The sequence below is a fragment of the Mus caroli genome, chromosome 3, assembly GCF_900094665.2.
Source record: "Mus caroli chromosome 3, CAROLI_EIJ_v1.1, whole genome shotgun sequence".
Classification (NCBI taxonomy): domain Eukaryota; kingdom Metazoa; phylum Chordata; class Mammalia; order Rodentia; family Muridae; genus Mus; species Mus caroli.
Genome location: NC_034572.1, coordinates 90,190,847 through 90,211,901, shown reverse-complemented (window position 1 = coordinate 90,211,901; position 21,055 = coordinate 90,190,847). Strand labels below are relative to the sequence as shown.

The 21,055-nt window shown below is 42.1% G+C and overlaps 1 protein-coding gene across 4 annotated transcripts in view; it reads right to left on the bottom strand.

Moving 5' to 3' along the window:
• Otud7b (OTU deubiquitinase 7B) overlaps nucleotides 1–18,706 on the bottom strand; it is a 56,756-nt gene extending 38,050 nt beyond the window's left edge. Inside the window, exons 1-2 of one of the 4 annotated variants that reach the window (XM_029475043.1) lie at nucleotides 18,387–18,706; nucleotides 14,258–14,315 (exon numbers count right to left, since the gene is read on the bottom strand). The gene's annotated coding sequence lies outside the window, so the exon portion shown is untranslated. Of the gene's footprint in view, nucleotides 1–14,257; nucleotides 14,385–18,386 lie in introns of those variants that run through there. The other 3 variants (XM_021158377.2, XM_029475045.1, XM_021158379.2) reach the window with 3 other exon arrangements.
• Between the last annotated feature and the right edge of the window lie 2,349 nt (nucleotides 18,707–21,055).

The following is a 21,055-nucleotide window of genomic DNA, read 5'->3' as shown; positions in this document are numbered from 1 at the left end:
CTTAAAACTAACCCCAGAAATCAAACCTAAGAATGAGTTGTAACCATTATTATTTTTAGTGGTAGTAGTGTTGATAGTAGTAACTACTGGCTGTAAAAATAGAAAAGACATAAATGGAAATATAGAAAAGTATCTCAAAAATCAAACTCAGTTTTACCTAGAATTCAAAAGCAAGTACTCTCAATTCTACCAAAGGGTCAATAATTTACGACTAACTCAAGCAAAACAAAAATTACAAATTTCTCAAGCCGGGCGTGGTGGCGCACGCCTTTAATCCCAGCACTCGGGAGGCAGAGGCAGGTGGATTTCTGAGTTCGAGGCCAGCCTGGTCTACAAAGTGAGTNCCAGGACAGCCAGGGCTACACAGAGAAACCCTGTCTCGAAAAACCAAAAAAAAAAAAAAAAAAAAAATTACAAATTTCTCCTTAAATTATTCACTTAATAGACCAAATTGATCCAGTCGGAAAGTATTAGATAGAGATCCTCTATAAGAACTTGAAACTAGGGCTGGAGAGACGGCTCAGTGGTTAAAAGCACCAACTGCTCTTCTAGAGGTCCTGAGTTCAATTCCCAGCAACCACATGGTAGAGCAGTCATCTCTAATGGGATCAGATGCCCTACTCTGCTGTGTCTAAAGAGAGTAACAGTGTACTCATATACATAAAATAAATAAATCTTAAAAAAAAAGAACTTGAAACTACAAAACTTCGTTAATTCCATCCTTTCTTCAAAAGCATTACCTATAGTTAAATGCTTAGTACACCTTTTTTGTAATAATTTTTATTACATTTATTGGGGCTGGGGGGATGGGGGTGTGTGCATGTTCCACAACTTGTGAGAATCATGTATAGCTGAAGTACCAAATTCAGATCAACCTCAACAGTGGCAAACACCTTTACTCAGTAGCCCATTTCACCAGCCCCAGGATATAATTTTCTAATGAAGAAATACTTAACAAAGAGGAAATGTCTGAGGAAGGTAAGCTGGCAATATGTGGCACTTTTCACAGCACTTTTTAAAAGATTTAACATAAAGTAGTGTGGGTACAGTGGCACTTGACTGTATCTGGTGTGCATCCGAGTAACTCAAAGGCAAATGTGACAAGATTTATGTTGAAGTAGATTCCTAAGGAAAAATTCATATAAGCCAAACTGTGTGCTAAGGAACTTCTGGAAGACTGTAAAGCCTGAGGAGCAGTTCACAGAAGACATCTGTGATAGAAGAACACAGGTCAAAATGATCAAGCCTGTCCCAGGAGTGGATAATTATCCCCGCTAAACAAAGGAGAGTATGTTTTCCTCCAGCAAAACATTATGCTAGAGGTAGAGATGGTTTGACTAGCCAGGAACACTCCCAACAGCCAGGTATGGTGATCAGGGAGGTCAAGACAGCCTGTCTGACCCTGGAAGCCAGCAGGTACACCAAAGGAGAGCAAGACCATGTTCCTCTTTGGCCCTGGGTAGTAAGTAGGTCATAGCAGATTAGTTCAAGCCCACAGGATCCAACAGGTATGGAGAAATGTAGGGAGGCTAGGTAGAAGAGCTCCAGGATATGAAAATGTAATGGCTCAGAAAGAATGAGCATTCAGGGACCTAACTAAGCTAAGTTAGCACCCCCCATTTATGCTTTGTACCCATCCTTGATCTACAGAGGAAGCAACATTTCATGCTGTATTAGACCCTAAGTATGTTTGACTTTATTATCTTTAGTTGTTCACCTCTGGGATCACCTGACATTTGCACAGAACAGGTGACAATGGACATTCAGAGTGCTTCACCAAGGTCATCTTTGTAGCGCACTATTTGTTATGAGATGGCGGTGCAGGATGTCGCCTTGCCCTGCCCATCTTCTGGAAAAGGTTCTGTTATACAGATGACATAATGCTAACCTCTTGAATATTTGCAGATTTGGAAAGCCACCAGAGACACACACACAGTGCCTCTAAAGGAAAGATGATGAGAGATCAGTCTGCACTATGTGCAAGGGCCAAACACAGCTGTAAAATTCTTACAGTATTACAGTCTGGTAAGATGCATATAATACTTGACAATGGTATTGACAAAATCCTACAACAGCCTGTGCTTACAAATGTACTGAAGCTACAGGCATTCTGGGCACTCTTGGGAGATGGGCAGATTTTCATGCCCCATCTTACCTAAGCTGACTGTCCTCTGTATAACTTAATAAGAGCTAAAGAAAAGAAAAAAACATCCCAAGTAGAAGAACATGACAGTGCAGTGTCATGAGCGTTATATGGGACTGGGACAGAAAGGTTCAAGATGCTTTTGAACAAGCTAAGATCCTTGTAGGACAGACAAGACAGCTGTGTGCCCCACTACCCCAGTGTCCCTTCCTCTTAGAAGTCACCAGTTATTCAGACAGCTATAGCTGGTGGCTATGCCAAAAGCAACCTGAGCAAATTGTTCCAACTGGATTTTGGTCTCGGTCATGGAGAGGATGGGAAGCTATGTACACAACAGCCACTATGAAACTGACTGCATTCTCAATATCAAATAGCTCTAATACTTACAAACTTTGATCCTACCTAAACTCTAGAACACAAAGGAAATCCAGATTCATTATAATGTTTTCTAGTAATTTCTAAAAGAAATCCTCGTGCCTCTTTTGAAACTATTGAATATCACTTATCTCAGGTACATGGTAACAATGGCTATAATTTAAATGAGTATTCTCAAGCTGCTCACAGTTGAGATCCAGCATTCAGGAGGCAGAGGTGGGCAGATCTCTTTGAGTTTGAGGCCATCCTGCCTGGTCTACAGTGAGTTCCAGGACAGACAGACAGTATAATTACACAGAAAAAAACATATCTCAAAAGATCAAAATAAATAAATTAAATTAAATTAGTACTCTCTTTAATAATGTAAGGTAAGGAATCAAGTTAGAATACAGATAAAACTGATCTGGGCCATCCAGAGGACACCCCGTTTTTTATGTTCTTCCCATTCTCAAAACTCTTTCCTAGACTTGTGATACAGAAAGTATTTTCTAATTGAATAAACTGAGGAAGGTAAGTGAAGGCAAAGTATTGTTGTTCACATAGTCACCAGGGAAAAACAAACATCCCATGAAGACTACATGGCACTGTTACGAGCGCATTACTCACTACTGAGCGACAAGAAAGAACATGTGAAGGAGAGAAACTTTCAGGAAGCCAAGGAAACAAAATCTTCCCAGTCTTCAACACAGTCTAAAGCGGGCTACTGTCCAGTTCACTCCCAGGTATGAGTGGTGAGGGAGAGAGAAAAGGCAACATGGGGCAGGTGGGCTTGTCAGCACAAAGACATATTTCTTTCTCGAATTCATCAAGAGTCTTTAGAACAAAGAAATTTGGGAGATTCCACCTATTTTTATGGCTTGACTTACATATTTAAAGATTGTGCAATGTATATAAATGACACACATTTATGCACACATTACCTCTGGAATCCACCGAAGCTGCATCTAAACCCCAGCTCTATTACTCTTCTGCTGTAACCCTGGGCAAGCACTTTAGCCTCTTTATAACACACGCAAGAACCTTATACTTTAGTATTCTTAGCACCTTTAACAGTGCCTCAACAACAGCAGTGACTATTTTGAATTAATTCATTTGTGTATAAGAATATCTACCTTAAGCAGGGCAGTGGTGGCACACGCCTTTAATCCCAGCACTTAGGAGGCAGAGGCAGAGGCAGGCGCATTTCTGAGTTCGAGGCCAGCCTGGTCTACAGGGTGAGTGCCAGGACTACACAGAAATCCTGTCTCAACCCCACCCCACCCCCACAACCCCCCAAAAAAGAATATCTACCTTAGGGTAATAAATGAGCTATAAGGCACCAGGTTTAAGTCAGGGTAGGAGCTATTATCAAACAGTAACACAGTCTTCCTTTTATTTTCCAGCCAGGTCAGAGGTTATAACAGAAACCCTGGCAAAGAACAAAATGGGATAGAGGTCCTACAAGCCAAGTGTTGGAAGGGAAGGTGACCTGGTCAGAAAACCCAGCAAACACACAGTGCCAGACCCTTACAGTAGAAATATAAAAAATGGTGATTCCTAAAATGTTATTCTGAATCTTGAGCATCTGTCAACCTTAGATAAAACCGTGGCCAAAAGGAATACATAGGAGGTAAGGAAGAGCACTATCTTAATGTGTCTGCTTCTTGTTTTAACACAACTACAAGCCTCTAACCTGTTAGTATAAATATCCACCTGCTTCACAGTACTCACTTCCCTTTTAAGGTAAGACCACCCATGTAAGTTGCTCTTAACTGTTGACAATTACGCCAGAAAGAGTTGAGTTTAAGACCTACCTCTATTCCAAAACCACATTACCTACAGCCTGCTAACCCAAGCAGCCATCCCACTTGCAAGGGAAAAACTTTCATCTTTAAAACTGAGAGACAGAGAGAATATGCATTTAAATTCAAAATCCAAAGGAATCTTTCCCTTTGAATACAAAGACATTCTCTCAAAAGACAGCACTAATTGCTTGTTACAATGCACTCTGAGCATGACAGCTGTAAGTATCCAGTTAGTGTTTAAGTGCACAGAAAACCTATCTAGAACTGAAACAGCTTGTGGTTAGACATCATCATAATGTGGTCTTTAACTTCCCATTACATTTCCCAGGCATCTGATCTCCATTTTTAACCACCACCTACCTCCTCCTAAGCAATATGATACGGTAAAAGAGAACACCGAAGGACAGTCAGGAGAGCGCCAGGCTGAGCTCTAGTGCTTACTAGAAGCAAACAAACAACTGACTTCAACTCTCACTTCAGTACTAACTGAAAACCTTATCTCTCCTGCAAATATTTAGTACTCACAACCAATTATTAACTTCTTTGTGCAGGTGCACAGTGTGTTGCAGGTACAGACGTGTGGTACAGACGTGGGTACACACATGCTTGAGTATGTGGAGGCCACAGGACTACATTAGATACCATTTTACTTTATTTATTATTTGTCTACTTGTTATTTGATTTGAGGCAAGGCTCTTACTGCCCTGGAACTCACTTGTATGCTAGTTGGGATGGCCAGTACGACCCAGGGACAGACCTGCCTGTACCCCCTCCCCAGCTCAGGGGTTCAAGCATGAGCACCACCACTGCAGCTTTTCTATATGGCTTCTAGTGACCAAACTCAGGGCCTCACACGAGTGATGGACAAGCACTTGAAGAAGTGAGCTATCTCCTAAGCCCTAAATACTAATTTCTTAGTGTGTATAATCCTATACCAGAGGCCTAACTTTTCAGAAAGCAAATATACAAATAGTGTTTGTTGTTTACTCCTGCCTTGAACAAGTAATTCAAATTTTCTGGTCTTTGTTTTCCTCAACTAGAAAATGACTGTAACATATAAAATTCCTTTAGTTCTAAAATGCTCTATGGTGATATATATGCTACATATTCTATATTTGTTTCTCACATTTCAAGTGTGTGTGTAACCAAGTCTTATTTAACCCAGAATGTGGGTTCCCACAGGACCTAGCCTCCTACTCTTATTGCTTATTTATTGGGTTCTACCTTCTTACAGTCACTTCGGTGCATCTATTCAGAGCCTAGTATACAGAAAATGCTCAGGAGACAGGGATGTATCTTCACCCCTCAGGAAAAAAATACCAACAGAAATTTACAGAATCTTAATTTTCATGATGAACAAGTAAGTATATGATGATGTGAAAGAGAGGAAATTTTAGATTGCTGGAATGAGCGACTTCTTTATGCCAAACAAGTAGGAATTTATTTGGGGGATCAAAAGAAGCTAGGATAAGGCAACTCTCCAGTCTAACTTTCCATGTCTGTTTTCAGTTTCATGAGAAGAGTCATGAGAAGAGTATCTCTGGTCAGTAAACAACAGCAACCAAGTACTGGGGACACCAGACTTGTCCCCTAGTAAGGAATGGGAAACCAAAGAGATGAAGGAAGGGCCTAACAGACAAGTGAGCTACTCCTCGTTCAAAGGAAACAGAAGCAAATGCTCACAAAGGGCTTTAACAACAAACAAAAATGTGTTGCCTAAAATGTGCAGTTGTCAGCATCACACTTTTCCAATGTTTGTACCTCAATTCTTCCAAGTAGTCTAGCTCCACGTAACATCAAGTTCAACTAACACTACAGCCTCAAGAAGAAGCCCCCTTTTCTTTGGTGTTAGCTGTAACTCATTTAAAATAGTCTTGACTTAAAAACAGAATACAACTACTCCTGCAGAACACAAAATTGCCATTTTCAGTTATATTTCACATATGATGTTACCCAATTAACTGTCAGTATCTAGCCTGGAGCTGACACAGACCCCTATACCAGGGTTTGAAGAGTTCCAGAAGATGCTCCTGTCCTCAGTCCGATCCTGCAATCCCTGCTTCTTTGCTCTTTCCCCGACTTCAGCCTTCTCCTCCCCCAACCTAGGAATATTCTGGGAACCACAGAGTAATAGAATAGTCTGGGGCTAGCGCTCCTTTTCTCTTCCTTCCCCAAGTCCCTAAGAAGTCAAAGGCCAAAGGCAATTTCCTCCAATTCCAGATCTACCCTATGGCGACGAGAAAGGGGCACGGAGACAGCCAAATCAGGCCGTGTGGGCCAGGGCGAGTTATTTACGGGACATGTAAACTTATCAGATCTAACAGTCACAGCAAACGTCTTCATCAGAGGTTTCTTGGCCAGAGCTAAGCAAGTTCCCAATCGAGCTCTTTCCCCGGCTCTAATTGTTAGCATTGACTCTGAAGGTGTTAACTGAAGCCGCTCTAGCCCCACACAATCCCTGACAAGCTTCTCAGCACCTCATGCATGTGATCCAGAACAGACACTCCAGCAAATTTCCACCTAACAATAACTGTAAAGATAAGTAGTTGGAATAAAATTCAGAAGTACATTTCAGAGACACAACTGAATTGGGTTTACCTACTTCAAAAACTTCATGTATTGTACTTCAGAACCCCAGAGAAAATTAAACGTCATGTTAAACATATAAGTTCAAGTATATAAAATTACCAATATTTGATTGTTTTTAGTTTATATATTAACAATTTCAGTTTATCTTAATATTTAACTCTTACTTGGGGATAGGGGAAATCACTGAAGCTCAAACAATGTTATATTAGGACTCTATACTGCAGAATATGCTTTTGAAGATTTTAAAACAATTGTCTGTAGCTTTTGAAACATCCTGTTCTCCTGAAAAAACAAAAAACAAAAAACAGGCAGCTATGGCACAAGCCTTTAATCCTACCACTGAGGCAGAGGTAGTGGGATCTCCAAATTCAAAATCACCCTGGTCTACAGGACAGCTAGGGTTACACAGGGGACACACGTCTTGAAAGACAAAAAAAAAAAAAAAAGTCACATGTTGTAATCTGGCAATCCCTACAGTAGACAGGTTTACACAGAAGGATTGAGAATTCTAGGCCAGGCCAGTGTGAGCTATATAATAATGCTCTAGAAAGAAAAAAGAAAAGGAAAAGGAAAAGGAAAGGAAAGGAAAGGAAAGGGAAGGATAGGAAAGGGAAGCTGGAGGTGGGACACGTGGTTATAAAAGCACACACACACATATGTACATACATATGTATATAAGAATGTGTGTATCAAGTTTACTTCTTTAGCAGCCAGTATTTCTTGGTCCTCGGCAGTGTTTTGTAAGTAATCAGAGGGGCTGGGGTTTTGTATTGTTTTCTTGTTGTGTGTGTATGAAAGACTGAGACTGTGTGTGTTAGGGGTTGGGGGGAGTTTTAATCTCCATCTCTATCTAGTGAGGATGTCAAGACCTTGGTGACTAAAGCAGAATCTGATAGCCACTGAGTGTGTCTGGCCACAGGAGCACAGGAGAATCAAAAGGCACCAGGATCAATTCCCAGGAGTTTCCCAACTCGGATGATATCACCTATCGACTCCTGCTTCAAATTCCAAGGAATGTATGCTTTCATTCCCTGTAGGAAATTAGTCCTGAGTGTACTTAACGAATATCTCAATACGTTTTTTATTACAAAATGTTTCTTCGTAAGCTTTATTTTTATAGGGCCATCTTCAAAATTTAAAATTAAGAATTCAGTAACACAATGGACACTTATTTTATTTGTTAATATGACCATTTAATCACTAGTCATGACTAATGATTACTAAATGCCTATCCAGTGTTAATTATTGTGGGTAAGACCCACAAGAAAAACAAAAATAAAAGAGACTATTTCTGTTTTTAAGGCACTTACAGTGCTTAGAAGAGGTATACCAATGCACAAATAACCCAAAGTATGAGACTATGCAAACACCACTTGACAAATACCAACTAATAGTACAACTCAGCAGTGGGGCAGCCAACCAGATCCTACTGGAGGACAGAAGAAAGACTTCTGTGAAAAGACCAAACACTGAAGCTTGAAGGTTGGTTAGGGATGCCTTAGCAGTGGAAGGAAGAAATAAGCTTAAGATTGACAGCTGTATTTATAAAATATTTTAAAGACCACAAGACATACTAAATCAAGTATGATAAAATATTAATTTTCTTAAAATTTGGGTTGTGAGCTTAAATTACCTGTTGGGGCTTTCTCCCTAAAATTTTCTAAAAGTTTAAAATAGCTCATCAGATAAAATTGAAAAGCCGACAGGTGGTGGCATACAACTTTAATCCCAGCACTCAGGAGGTAGAGGGAGGTAGATATCTGTGAGCTTAAGGCCAGCCTGTCTGCAGAGCAAGTTCCAGGACAGCCAGGGCTACACAGAAAAACCCTGTCTCATAAAAGAAAAAAAAAAAAAAAAAGAAAACAAACAAACCAACCACACTTTGAAAGGAAAGCAGGTAGTTGGGACACTGGCAGAATTACAGCCTGGAGAATACAGCCTTTGCCTAGCATGCAAAGGTGGCCCTGGAGTTGATACCCAGCACCACAAGAGGAAAACCAGAAATAAGAGCCATTAACAAATGCAATAACAACACTCAGAGGCAGGATAGTTCCCCTAACCTTTTAAGGCACTGTTTCTCAACCTTCCTAATGCTGTGACCTTTTAATACAGTCCCTCATGTGGTGGTGGCCCCCAACCATAAAATTATCTCCAATGCTACTTCATAACTGTAACTTTGCTACTGTTATGAATTGTGATGTAAATATCTGATATGCTACACCTGTGAATGGTTCATTCAATCCCCAGCTTCGCCACACACCCACCCCCCCCAACCCAAAAAAGGGTTGTGATCTGCAGGTTGAGAATCACTGTTTTAAGGGAACATGTGACTCTTGTTTTAGGCTGAAGAGCTTCAAACACTTCATACAGTATACACAAGAAGTGTCTAGAACAGGGTGGAGTAGTGGTTGACAATACAGGCTAAGAATGAAGTATTTACTGTCATCCCAAGGCAGATAGTTGAGGCGAGTGAGAACCACCTTCCCAAATAACTCAAATGCCGGTGGAGCCAAGTCATCTCCCCCAAAACAAAGCAAAGGAAACTTCCAGCTACAAAGGATTCCAGACAAGGACTGACTGTGAGTAGCTCTTCTGTACCTCCTTTCTCCCCTCCCCCAGAACTCACAAACAAAAACAAAATGTACCCTTGCCCACTTGAGAAAGAATCAAGAATTGGCAGCTCTGCTAAAGTGGACAGCTTCCAAACCAAAGCCCTTCTCTGGGGAAGACATTGACAGCTCAGAAAACAGAAGGAAATCGCTAGTTAGTCAAGATCTGAGGAAAGGCCATCAGAAGGTACCCATCCATCCTTCCACACTCCCTGATGTCTTAACTTCCCCATGGGAATCAGGAAATTAAAAATGTTCTCTATCTTATCCTGTTCTTCCCCAGCAAAGAATGACAAACATGCAACTTTCATATTAAAACAAACTTCCACAATTTTTAAAGGAAGAATTCAAATCTGAGTGCAGTGTCTGATTTACCACTGCCTGTTTGTTTCCGTTTGGTTGAGGTTTCCGTTTGTCATTGTTGTTTTCTGAGACAGAGTCTCATTCTGTCCTGATACTATGTTACCCAGGCTGGGTTCAAACACCACAAAGTCCTTCTACCTCAGCCTACTAAGTACTGGGATTATAGGCATGAGCCATCAAGCTGGCTGGGACAGGAGGACAATGACAGGGTTATACTACTGTGGCACAGGATAGCCTCAAACTCACGATCCTCCTGTATCAGCCCCCATAAGTGCTGGAATTACAGAAGGAGGCCACCATACTCAGCCATAGCCTATTCCTAATAACAAAAGTTTCACTGGCTCAACTTAAAAATAAGTTTAATAGAAAACAACTTAAAGGGAATTTAGTGGGAAAGAAAAACAGATTTACACACTCAGTAAAACCTTGACTCCCTTCTACATCTACCTATTACAGCCGATGAATCTCCAACACACTGCTCCTTTCCCTTCTGGGTACCTAATTGACCCAGGTCAAAAGTCCCTCCTCAGGGGTACTTTCAATACAACAGTTTGTCAATCAAACCTTGGGAAGGACCACTGTTCTCTTTGGTTTAAAAGGACAGTGGAATGGAGGCAATAAGCTATTCTGTGGTCTAGTACAACACAAGGTAGGAGAAGGAAACAAACACTGAAATAGGGCTGGAGAGAAAACAGTGTGGTGACCTCACATTTATTAATCACCTGCCAAAGGCCAGCCACTGACAATTCAATTGTACACTGAGCTATGAAAACTACTCTGGTTCTGATGAAAGCCCCAGGTAGTCTATTTGAAAATTAATAAGAAAGCACCATAATTCCTCCAATTCTCGGACTCCAGAAACTTCACCAACCAATATGCTCTGGTTAAACAGGAAATTACAAGGTCCTTTGCGTCGTTCTCTTAGAGCACACTTTATACACCACTGAGATAACCTTTCTTGGATTTGAAACTTATCCCCATATGATTATAATCCTTTATTACCTCATCATTTACTGCACTATGAGATAACATTCTCCAATGGTAGAGCACATGCCTAGCATGCATGAAACACTATGTTCAATTCTCAGCACCACAAAATAAACACAGGTCAGGCATGGAGGTTCATATCTGTTCTTAGGAGCACTTAGGAGGCTGGCAGAAGAGCTGTAAGTTCAAAACAAGCCTGTGTACTTAAATTCCAGGTCTGCCTGGATTACAGAGCGAAATTCCATTTCAATAAACAAATGGATGCATGGACGGATGAACGGAAAGACTGACAGAAGATAAAGCTCCACATGATCCAGCCTTGCCCCTCCCCCCCCCCCCCCCCCCGTAATATCTTCAATACCACATGAAACAGTCTATTTCATTCCTCTAAGTTTTTTTTATTCCAGCTCTATTCTCAGCCTAGAGTGTGCTACCCTTGGTCTCCTGTAGGCTATGTGCTTAGCTCACCATTCATGGGCACGTCCTCTCCTCTGGGAGGCTCTGTCCTATTGTTGCATGCCCAAGGCAGAACTGATCTGTGGGCCTCCACTTTCTACCCTGTAACTTTTATTACAACATTTATCACACTTCACTATATCTATATTATTTACTATTTTTCAACTAGACCTGTGACCCTTAATAGAGTTCCTCGTGTTATGATGACGCCCAAGCACAAAACTATTCTGTTGCTAACTTCATTAACTGTAATTTTGCTACTGTTATGAATTATAATATAAATATCGGCTATTGAGGATATCAGATATACAACCCTTAAAGGGGTTGCAACCACAGGTTGAAAACAGCTTAACTAAACTCTTACGCTTCTTGTGAGTAAGAATTTTTCTGACCTCTTTAGTGCTTAGGACAGAGTTTATAAGATGGGAGACATCCAAAAGACACTGGATGAGGCAGAACAGAAACAACCAAATAAACAGGAAAGAAGAAAGAAGAAGCAACTGGGATAGCCTAGAGAGGAGAAATGCTAACTTAAACTCACTGCCAGTCTTCACCATGCTGCTTTCTCTAAAGCCCAATTCTCACACAACTACAGATATCGCATCTTTGCTGATAATCTCCCCTGCTTCTACACAACTTTAGGTTCCTAACTCTGACAACCAAAATAGCTCTCATGTGGGCATGTGCCACTTTAAGCCAATATATCCCAAACTGAACTCATTATGTTTTCCTTAAAAATAAAGAAATCTGAGGCTGCAGATATGGGTAAGCATTTAAGAGCACTTGCTGCTCTTTCAGAGGACCAAGGTTCAAGTCCCAGAACCAACATCAAATGACTCACATCCACTTGTAATTAGTTTTAGGGAATCTGGTGCCCTAACCTGGCCAGGAGAGGCATGCATGTGGCACAGATACATAACAAGCAGGCACTCCCACATACATATGAAATTTTTTAAAAATTTAAAAATAAGGAAATTTCCGTACCGTCTGGCTGAGTCAATGTCTCCTACAGTGCAGGCCTGACATGGTCCTACCTGACTCATCACCATATCCTGCTATCTGTTCCTCACTAGTGTCAGCTTCCCTCACTATCTCATTTCCATTCTTCTCTGTGTTCTACCTCAAGACTCTTCTCAGGCTTCATCACATCCCAGACTCCAGAGAGCCATGTCTTTTCCCTTTAGAACAACAAGCCAGCTTGCATCTTACTGTCATATTACCATTCTAATAAGAATCCTTCATGGGTTCCCTAGACCCTATTTTCCACCTTTAACATACATTTATTAGTCTATCGTTAAAAGACTGACTTTCTCCCACAGACACTAGCCCAAACAACGTAAATGTCACTACTACTCAGATCAACCTAGTCAGTGTCTTTAGAACATTTTGACTACTGTCCTGTTTCCAGGGTTTTGTTTGAGCCTGTTGATTTCTTAGGGTTTTTTGTTTGGTTTTTTGATTATTGGTATCTGCCTTTTAAGATGTTATACTATGCTGCTAAAGCCGATCTGAACACCACAATCTTTGATCTTCAGCCTCTCGTGTGCTAGGATTTGGTATTACAGGCAGATGTCATTATACCTGGCTTTCCTAATGCACTTTTTAAAAGCACTTGAAATTCTGTTAATTCCTCTGTGGTACCTTTCATAATTACCAGAGTACTCTACTCCTAAAGTATCTATAGTATAAGGCCTGGGCTGTGCAATTAAATGAAATTAATGTAAGCTTTCTACTTAAAAAAATGTGCCTGGCATGTGAATCGAGGCTCAGCAGATAGCTATTCTATTTCTCTTCCTTGCAACTGAACCCACAATCTTAAAGGACACAAAGCTGTCATTCCACCACCACCCCCAGCCTACACCGGTCCTTCAAGCACTTAGTATAGAACTGAACTCACAGCAGGTAAAAACAACAAGTTTAATTAATTCCTCTTACCCAAAACTATTTCTTAGAAGAAATTAAGGGATGAGACATAACTAAACAAAACAGTTGAGAATAATCCCAGTCTAGCTGTGCATAAGATTCCTGTCTTTTCTGCCTCTGGTTTCCAACTCAGAAATATAAGCACCTGACTGGAGGTGAGTGATAATCGGTGCTCATGACATCATAGGGTTTTGTAATGACTACATGAAGGTGGGGGCTGGCAGGGATAAGGATGGCAAAGTCACTAGAGAACAGCTGAGCGCTTCTGTTTACTGTTTAATGTAACAATAAACATCTCTCCCTTTTAATTAGTCATATTATCAAAATTTTTCCTACAGGATATCTTGAAGATTTTTCAGTACTCAAGACCTTATTAGAGGCTTGGTGGTGTACATCTTTAGTCCCAGCACTCCAGAGGCAGAGGCAGGAGGATCTCTCTGAGTTCAAGCTCAGTCTGGTCTACAAAGTGAGTCCAGAGAAACCTTGTCTCAGAAAGAAAGAAAGACAGACAGGCAGACAGACAGACAGACAAGAAGAAAGAAGCAAGCAAGCTACCTAGCTAACTTACTCTTTACCAATGCAGTGTAATGCAGTGAGCCCCCAGATACTGTGAATGAAGATTCACTCTAGCTAGAATATAAGACAGTATCTACCAAGTGTTCTTATGCAGGAAGGAGACAGTCTGAGAGGCCACATTTGACCTTCAAAGATTTTCAGATTAGCATATATTAAAATACTTAGTATAGTTTAAATTACCCAAAAATGGGCTATTAATTTTGTGGATTTCTAAAGCCAAATATTTAAGGCAAAATAACTGTATCTTATTCTTCCTATAGTCTTTTCATAGCTACCAGGTAATATAGGCTTGGAAACGTAAATTTAACATCAGTATAACCCCAAAGTAGTAAATCTGGCTTTAAAAATAATGCATTTTAAGAACAATAAATTCCTGCATAAATTGTTTAATTCTTAGGCCAGTACTCTCTACATTAGCAGAACTAAAGGCTCTTGAAACATATCATCCTTACCACAAGCTTTTGAGCAGAACCCCGCCATAGTCTTGCGATTTTTCCACAGGCTGGTGCACTATGAAACAGGGACAAGCAGAGCTCAGACAGCAAGGTATGCACATACAAAGGCTTCTGTATGGGATCTTCCGTCTACCTCTGAGACTGTCTCTTAGGGCCAGGATGGTACAGAAAAGCAGCAGAGCAGTCACAATGTACCGGGTCCTGCCTGACTCTTGTCCCTGAGTTCCTGGACCAAAGGGCTCAATATTTCTCATTAAATCCACCCTTTGTTCAAAGACCTACAATGACTCTATTGACCCTTCTATCCACATCCAACAGGCTGGCCTCTGAATCCCTTCCACCCTCTTACTCCCCATGACTTGACCAACCCACATTCTCTCCAGTCACTCTCACATACAACTTAGTCATTCATACATACCACCGCTGCACATTATACATTCTATACTTTATTTGGAAAATCCTTTTGTTTGGGGTTTTTGAGACTGGATTTCACACATCCTGGACTGGCAATGAGTTCTGATCTCCTGCCTCTATCTCCCAAGTGCAGGGATTACATATATCTACCACCACACTCAATTTGTTCAGTGCTGGGAACAGAATCCAGGGATTTCTGCAGGTTAAACAAGCACCCCCAGCCTCTCAGAAAATCTTCTTTTATTCCTAACACAGAGACCATTTTTTTTTTTTTTTTGGTTTTTCGAGACAGGGTTTCTCTGTATGGTCCTTGCTGTCCTGGAACTCACTTTGTAGATCAGGCTGGCCTCGACGAACTCAGAAATCCGCCTGCCTCTGCCTCCCGAGTGCTGGGATTAAAGGCGTGCGCCACCACGCCCGGCTCAGAGACCATTTTTTCACTGACTTAAATGTATATACTTATAGGTAATGACAGAGAAGTGACTGGGCAAGGTCGCACCACACTGAAGAGAGAAGAACTGAAGTTCATCTAATTTCACAGCCTGTGCTTTTACATTACTAATCCATACCCTCCCAAGTCCATTTCAAAGCATACTAACTTAGAAACCTTCTGTCTAATCTTAATTCCTAGTGTTACTTCAAGTTGTCTTCAGCCCATACACACTCCAGTACAGTACATTACACTTGGTTTTGTTTAGACAGTTTTCTACATTTAAAGAGTCTAAACATCTTACATTTATGTCACCATCATCCTCTGCCCTGCTCCATGCCCCAAGTATCACGTCCCTGTCCCTCAGTCCCCACTCCAAGGGAAAAGACATCTTTTTTCATCTTTCTATCTCCCCAGAAACTGGAGCTTAGAGGTCACTTTATCCAAGGGAGTGTTCAATCATTATTCAGCAAGAATTTTCTTTTTAAGTTCTCTCTTCTATTATCTATTAAAAATTCAACTGAATTCAAAAATTCATGAAAAAAACTGCCCTGTACAAAATTTTAATTGTATAAATTTATCAGGCATTAAAATTCCAGTCTGCTATTTCACTGTCTTTACGTTCCATAGGAAATATATTTCTGAGACCACATTTGCCAAGATTGTTTTCCCCCTTTCGTGGGGTTAAGCGTTTGTGGTAAGAACACTTCCTTAGACACACATACTCATGCATACAGTCTCTCTGTCTCTGTCTCTCTCCAATAGTCTCAGCCAGCACTGTTAGAATACCTGAAGGATTTGGGAACCCAGAAACTTTAATAAGCAGTATAATATCCCCATAACAAAGTAGATATTTACTTTTGATACTAAACTTTTCCACAATAACTCACCTGGCTGCATATAATGTACCTCAAGTTTCTAAGAAGTCGTCTAAGAACTGAGACTAGCAGTGGATATATTGAGCTGCTTGTTCTATACTCATTCCTAGGTTTAATCAAACTCTTCAATCCATACCTGGTAGAGTAACGTATACAGTTCAACAAAAGGAAGTTAGATATAAACAGAAATTACCCATGTGTCATAACTATGATTGGCACCAGCCAACTCACAGGGATTAAAGCCACTATTAGCAGTTAAGACTCCAAGAAGATACCTGTCATTTTTTTTTAAATCCCATTTTAGGCTCCAACTGAGATGTTTTTCCACTAATAGGTAGAAGGAGTGGGGAGGAAAAGAGAGATTAAAGCAATTATTACTTCAAGAACACTTCCAAATTAGTGACATAGCTCCATCACAGCGCATCTAACACTGCACATCAATCGTTGGTCACCGTGCCTTACACAACTCATCAGAGCCCACTGTTGGCCACCCTGCCTTATACAACACACCAGCCTTGTTTCTTTGACAAAGTTTTACTTTTTTTCTCTTCCACAGAGAAAGTCCCTGGTACTAAATGAAAGGGATAAGACAAGCCAGAGCACTGAAAATAAACAAACCAACTACAAGTCGTTTGGAAACTACCTACCATCTTTACCTCCCACTTAAACATATGATGTCCAAGACAGACATCTATTCAGTTCTAAATTATTCACGTTAATGGGTAATGATTGGCAGAAAGGTGCTGATAATCCAAAATGAGAGCAAAAAAATCGAAAAAGAAAAATCTATTTTGGTTTTGGAATATGTGTTTTCAGCATATTTACCTTCTCAATTATGCCCAGCATGAGCTAATATTTGTGTTCATGTGCAATCTCTAAGTACACAGAAACCAGCCTGGATTACAAAGGTGCTCTAAAGATGCCAGTTCACTAGTAAAGTCAGAACAGACTGCATTCAGTGCTGTACAGGAGGAACAGCAATTTCTTTTATTTTACATTCTCTTTAACCTTCAAAATATCAATAGACTAGCACAGAAGGTTAGTAAACTTAAAAGACCTGCTTGAAAAACAATGAGGGTAAAGAACATAATTAATTCCTCATTGTTTACCTAGAATGTGTTCATTTGTAAGTTATATACCGCCAACATTTAACTACAAGTCTGATTCTCCCTGGCAGACTTCTCCATCCCTCAGGAACAGAATCCCATTGACTAAGAAACACATTTCCTAAATGTCTTTTTAGATATGCAACATAGAAAAAATAAAAATAGAAATTAGCTACTCCTTTGGAGTCTTCTTACCACCACTTCTCCTTATTTTTCGTATCCACCTGACAGGTTTTGAGACACAAAGGGATCCAGCATCCTAAAAGACCTAAGTATATTGTAGGAAAAGCCAAAGACCCACAAATTACCAGCTTCTAAATAAAACACCCTATGTAGTATTCACAAAAAGATAAAGAAAGCCAAAGTCAAAGCGGGTTAGCGATTGGCTTTGCAGTCATGAAAATTCCCTAAGAAGTTTTTTTTTTTGGGGGGGGGGGATAACCTCTTAGATCAAATCTCACCAGTTCGCTTCTCTCAACTTCCCCATTTTTACATGTGTCTTGTGCCCAGAAAAGACACCTATGTTACAATGACACTCTATCACCAGAGAAGAGAGACCGACTCTGAGGGCTGGTCCTTGTGAGCCGACAGGCTAAAAATACGCCGGCCCAGTAAACAAATCCCATTCCATCTCAACAGGAGCCACACCGTTAACCTAGTAATTATGAGAAGAGTGCGATCACGCAGCCCCCAGCTTACTCATCAGCAGCTTCTAAAGTTTCCATCAGCGCACAGTAACTTTTTTTTTCTGAAGTCCATAAGCCTGCCCTAGAATTTCTACACCTACACTCACCACAGTCTCTCTCTCCTCTCTCCCTCTCCCTCTCTCTCTCTCTCTCCTCCCTCCCTACCCCCCTTCCTCCATTACTGGACGCACCTCAGTTTGGCTATCGTTAAGAACAAACTTGGCTTTTCTTTTTTACTTTTATAGTGACTTTAAAAGAACTTTATCCTACTGGGGGGGGGGGGGAGGCTGCATCTAGACCACCCTAAAACTCCGCCGTCCGTCTCCCAAAGTCTAGCTGACAAGAGGGGACTATCCAAACTGCCCAGCACAGCTCGGGAAGGGACAGGAACCGCCGTCCGGGGCTGGGAGCGCGGGACGCAGGTGAAAGATTGGCGTGAAGGAGGAAGGTGGGGACCAAGCAGAGAGCGGGTGCTCAGGGGAGATGGCTTCAGGTGAAGTCTCGTCAGAGAGAGGGGGCAGTGGAGCTCGACGACGCAGAGTTTGGGGCGCTGGAGAGGCGGGAGGAGCGGGGAGGAGATGGGGAGGGTGTCAGGGCTGGGGTCTCCGTTACCCTCGCGACTCTCGGGGCAAGGCTCTAGGCCGGGGCGGAGCGCGGGGCCCGGCCGCCTCGCCTCATTCCTCGGCAGTGACCCCGGGGTCCGAGCGGCCCCTCCCCCGACGACGATGGAGGCGGAGGCGGACACTGCGACCGCGGCTGTTGCTCTCCACAGGAGATGGAGCTGGAGCCAAGCCGGGACTGACCGGAGCTGGCCTCTTCCCAATGGCTTTCCGCCGGCTCCACACCGGGTCGCCACTCCGACTCCAGCGGCTGGTTCAGGATCGGTGGCTTTCGGCCGTCCGGCCGGAAACAAGCGCCCGTTTCCGGCCGGAGCGGGTTGGCGGTGACACCCTAGCCGCCCCCGGGCCTCCTCCCGCCCGGCGCGGCCGGCCCCGCCCCGTCCCGCCCCGCCCCGCCCCTCCCCGCAGCAGCCCCGCCCTCGGGACCGCTTTGAGGCTGTGGCCGGTTTGGCGCTTGCCCGGCGCGTGACCCCGCGCGTTCTTGGCTCGCGTCCCCGAGCCCCCGGGCTGAGGCACTTTTGAGCGGGAGCTGGGAGCTCGGCATGGACTGTTAAGACTTTGGGGTCGCATCAGTTGGCGCCAGCCCTAAGGGAAGAAATGGAGACCGGCGGAGTAGCTTTCGAAAGGTGAGAAGGACAAAAATACTTGAGAAGGTTGAAATTCTAGTTACTCCACGCAATCCTGGACCAACCAGACTGAATTGAACATCGCTTCTTACAAACCAGCCCCACCCAGCTATGCATTCCCCTTGTTCCTTCACTCCTGACGTGAACGTACCCTTTTCTATATTCACTTGCATAACAATACTCCCTTAGTAACATCCCGCCACAGTCAGTAAGTTTTTTAGTTAATGTTGTAAAAACACATTGTTAATGTGTTTTTACAACATTACAGCATAATTCAACGCCTTTACTTATTGAAGCCCTACTGTGTAAAGGCACTGTATTCCGGAATACTGGAAATAGAAAACGCAACAAGACATAAATCCCAAGCATCAGCAATCTAACAATTTAGTATTAATAGAATTCACTGAAATATTTTATATAAAGCAAAACGAACATATATGTCACGGAAGTTACAATGAGCTGTGCCTAGGAGCACACAAACAAGCCATCTCAACCTTTCATGTTTGTAAAAGAATATGGACTGCTTCCAGAAGAACTACTTTATTGAAAACACAAAAATGGGCCCAAGCTTATGCTATACTCTAACCAAATGAATCCTAAAATTTAACTCAGACCTCTATAATCCACACATTCAAAGCAGTGTTTATTATCAAAATTATGTTCACTGGGTTTATGTAAAAGCATAATACAGTTGGCTCTTCATTTTCCTCAGTATTCGCTGAGAATTTTGGTTTCTAATGGGGAAGGATAGAGCACAGAATTATCCAGACTAGGAAACTGACACCTGAAACAGGAAACCCACTGGACAGCTGTATCTCTTGAAAAATACCCTTAAGTTTAGAGTTGAAAGTGTAGGGCTGAACCTAAGGCCACATATACATATCTCAGCCAAGCAAAGTAGCTGGTGCCTTTGGAAGATACCACAACTTACAATGCAATTTAGCAAGCCAGAGCTTAAAAGATCCAGGGAGTACCGATTATAACTACTATTTCTTGACAAGTTTGAGGAGAAGAGGGTGGGATTTAGTCTCACTGAATTCTGTAGATCATACTAGACCCTGCTGACTAACTAAGTCTGACGTGGGAAGACAGAACTCTGCAAAACTGAGAGCTGCTTTCACAGTCATCAATTAACTATGTTTAACACACTTTCACACACTCCTTAGAACCAGGTATGGAGCTCAAAGGCTCTCTCCACCTTAAGTACAAGGCAGATGGGTTGGTTTTGTTATTGTTGTTTTGTTTTGTTTTTTTCTTTTGTGGCAATGACCACAAAACGTGGTCCAGATTAAAAAGCTGAGCCAAGTTGCTGGTCAAAGCCATTTAAGCCATCGCACATTGTAGGCCTGCCTGGAAATTTAGGGATCAGGAAGTGATGGGGTTGCCGTTGCTCTGTGCCTGTTTCTTACTCCGACCATCCATCAGGCATTGTTGTTTGTGTAATTGCTCAATGGGCTACTTGTCTTGGCCAGCTCTGTCTGTGTGGGTAGCAGTGTGGTCAGCTGGGCTGGAAGCCAGGCCACCTGGGTTCTGGTCCCAGCTCAGCCAGTCCCTAATCCATTAAGTGACTCCCTTCCCATTCCTATGCTGTCCGTTTCTTTGCCTATAAACTAGGAGCGGCTTCTCTTTCAGTGTGCAGACACTGAAAGATGCACAGTGTCCAATGCTCTGAAAGCTACCATCTGATAGTAAATAGTCACAGCAGCCTGAGTACAGCGGAGTCTCTCTTTTTTTTCTTTTTCTTTCTTTTCTTTTTTTCCTACCAGGTAGAATAGTATGGAAAGGATGGAAAAATCATCAAAGAAAACCCCAGCAGTGTACACAAGGCCACGCCCCTCATCCTCCACAAGGCCACGCCCCATCTGCCGCTCAGCTCACTGTTCTTTTCCACCCTGACAACTGTTTTTATTTCCTCGTCTTAGTGATTCTAAGCTTCAAGAAGCTCTGGGAGCTTTAACTTGCGTTCACCAACGCTGCTCCAAGGAGAGTCAACACTAGGCTGATGGGTGCGGTGAGGGGAAATATTCAGAGAAAG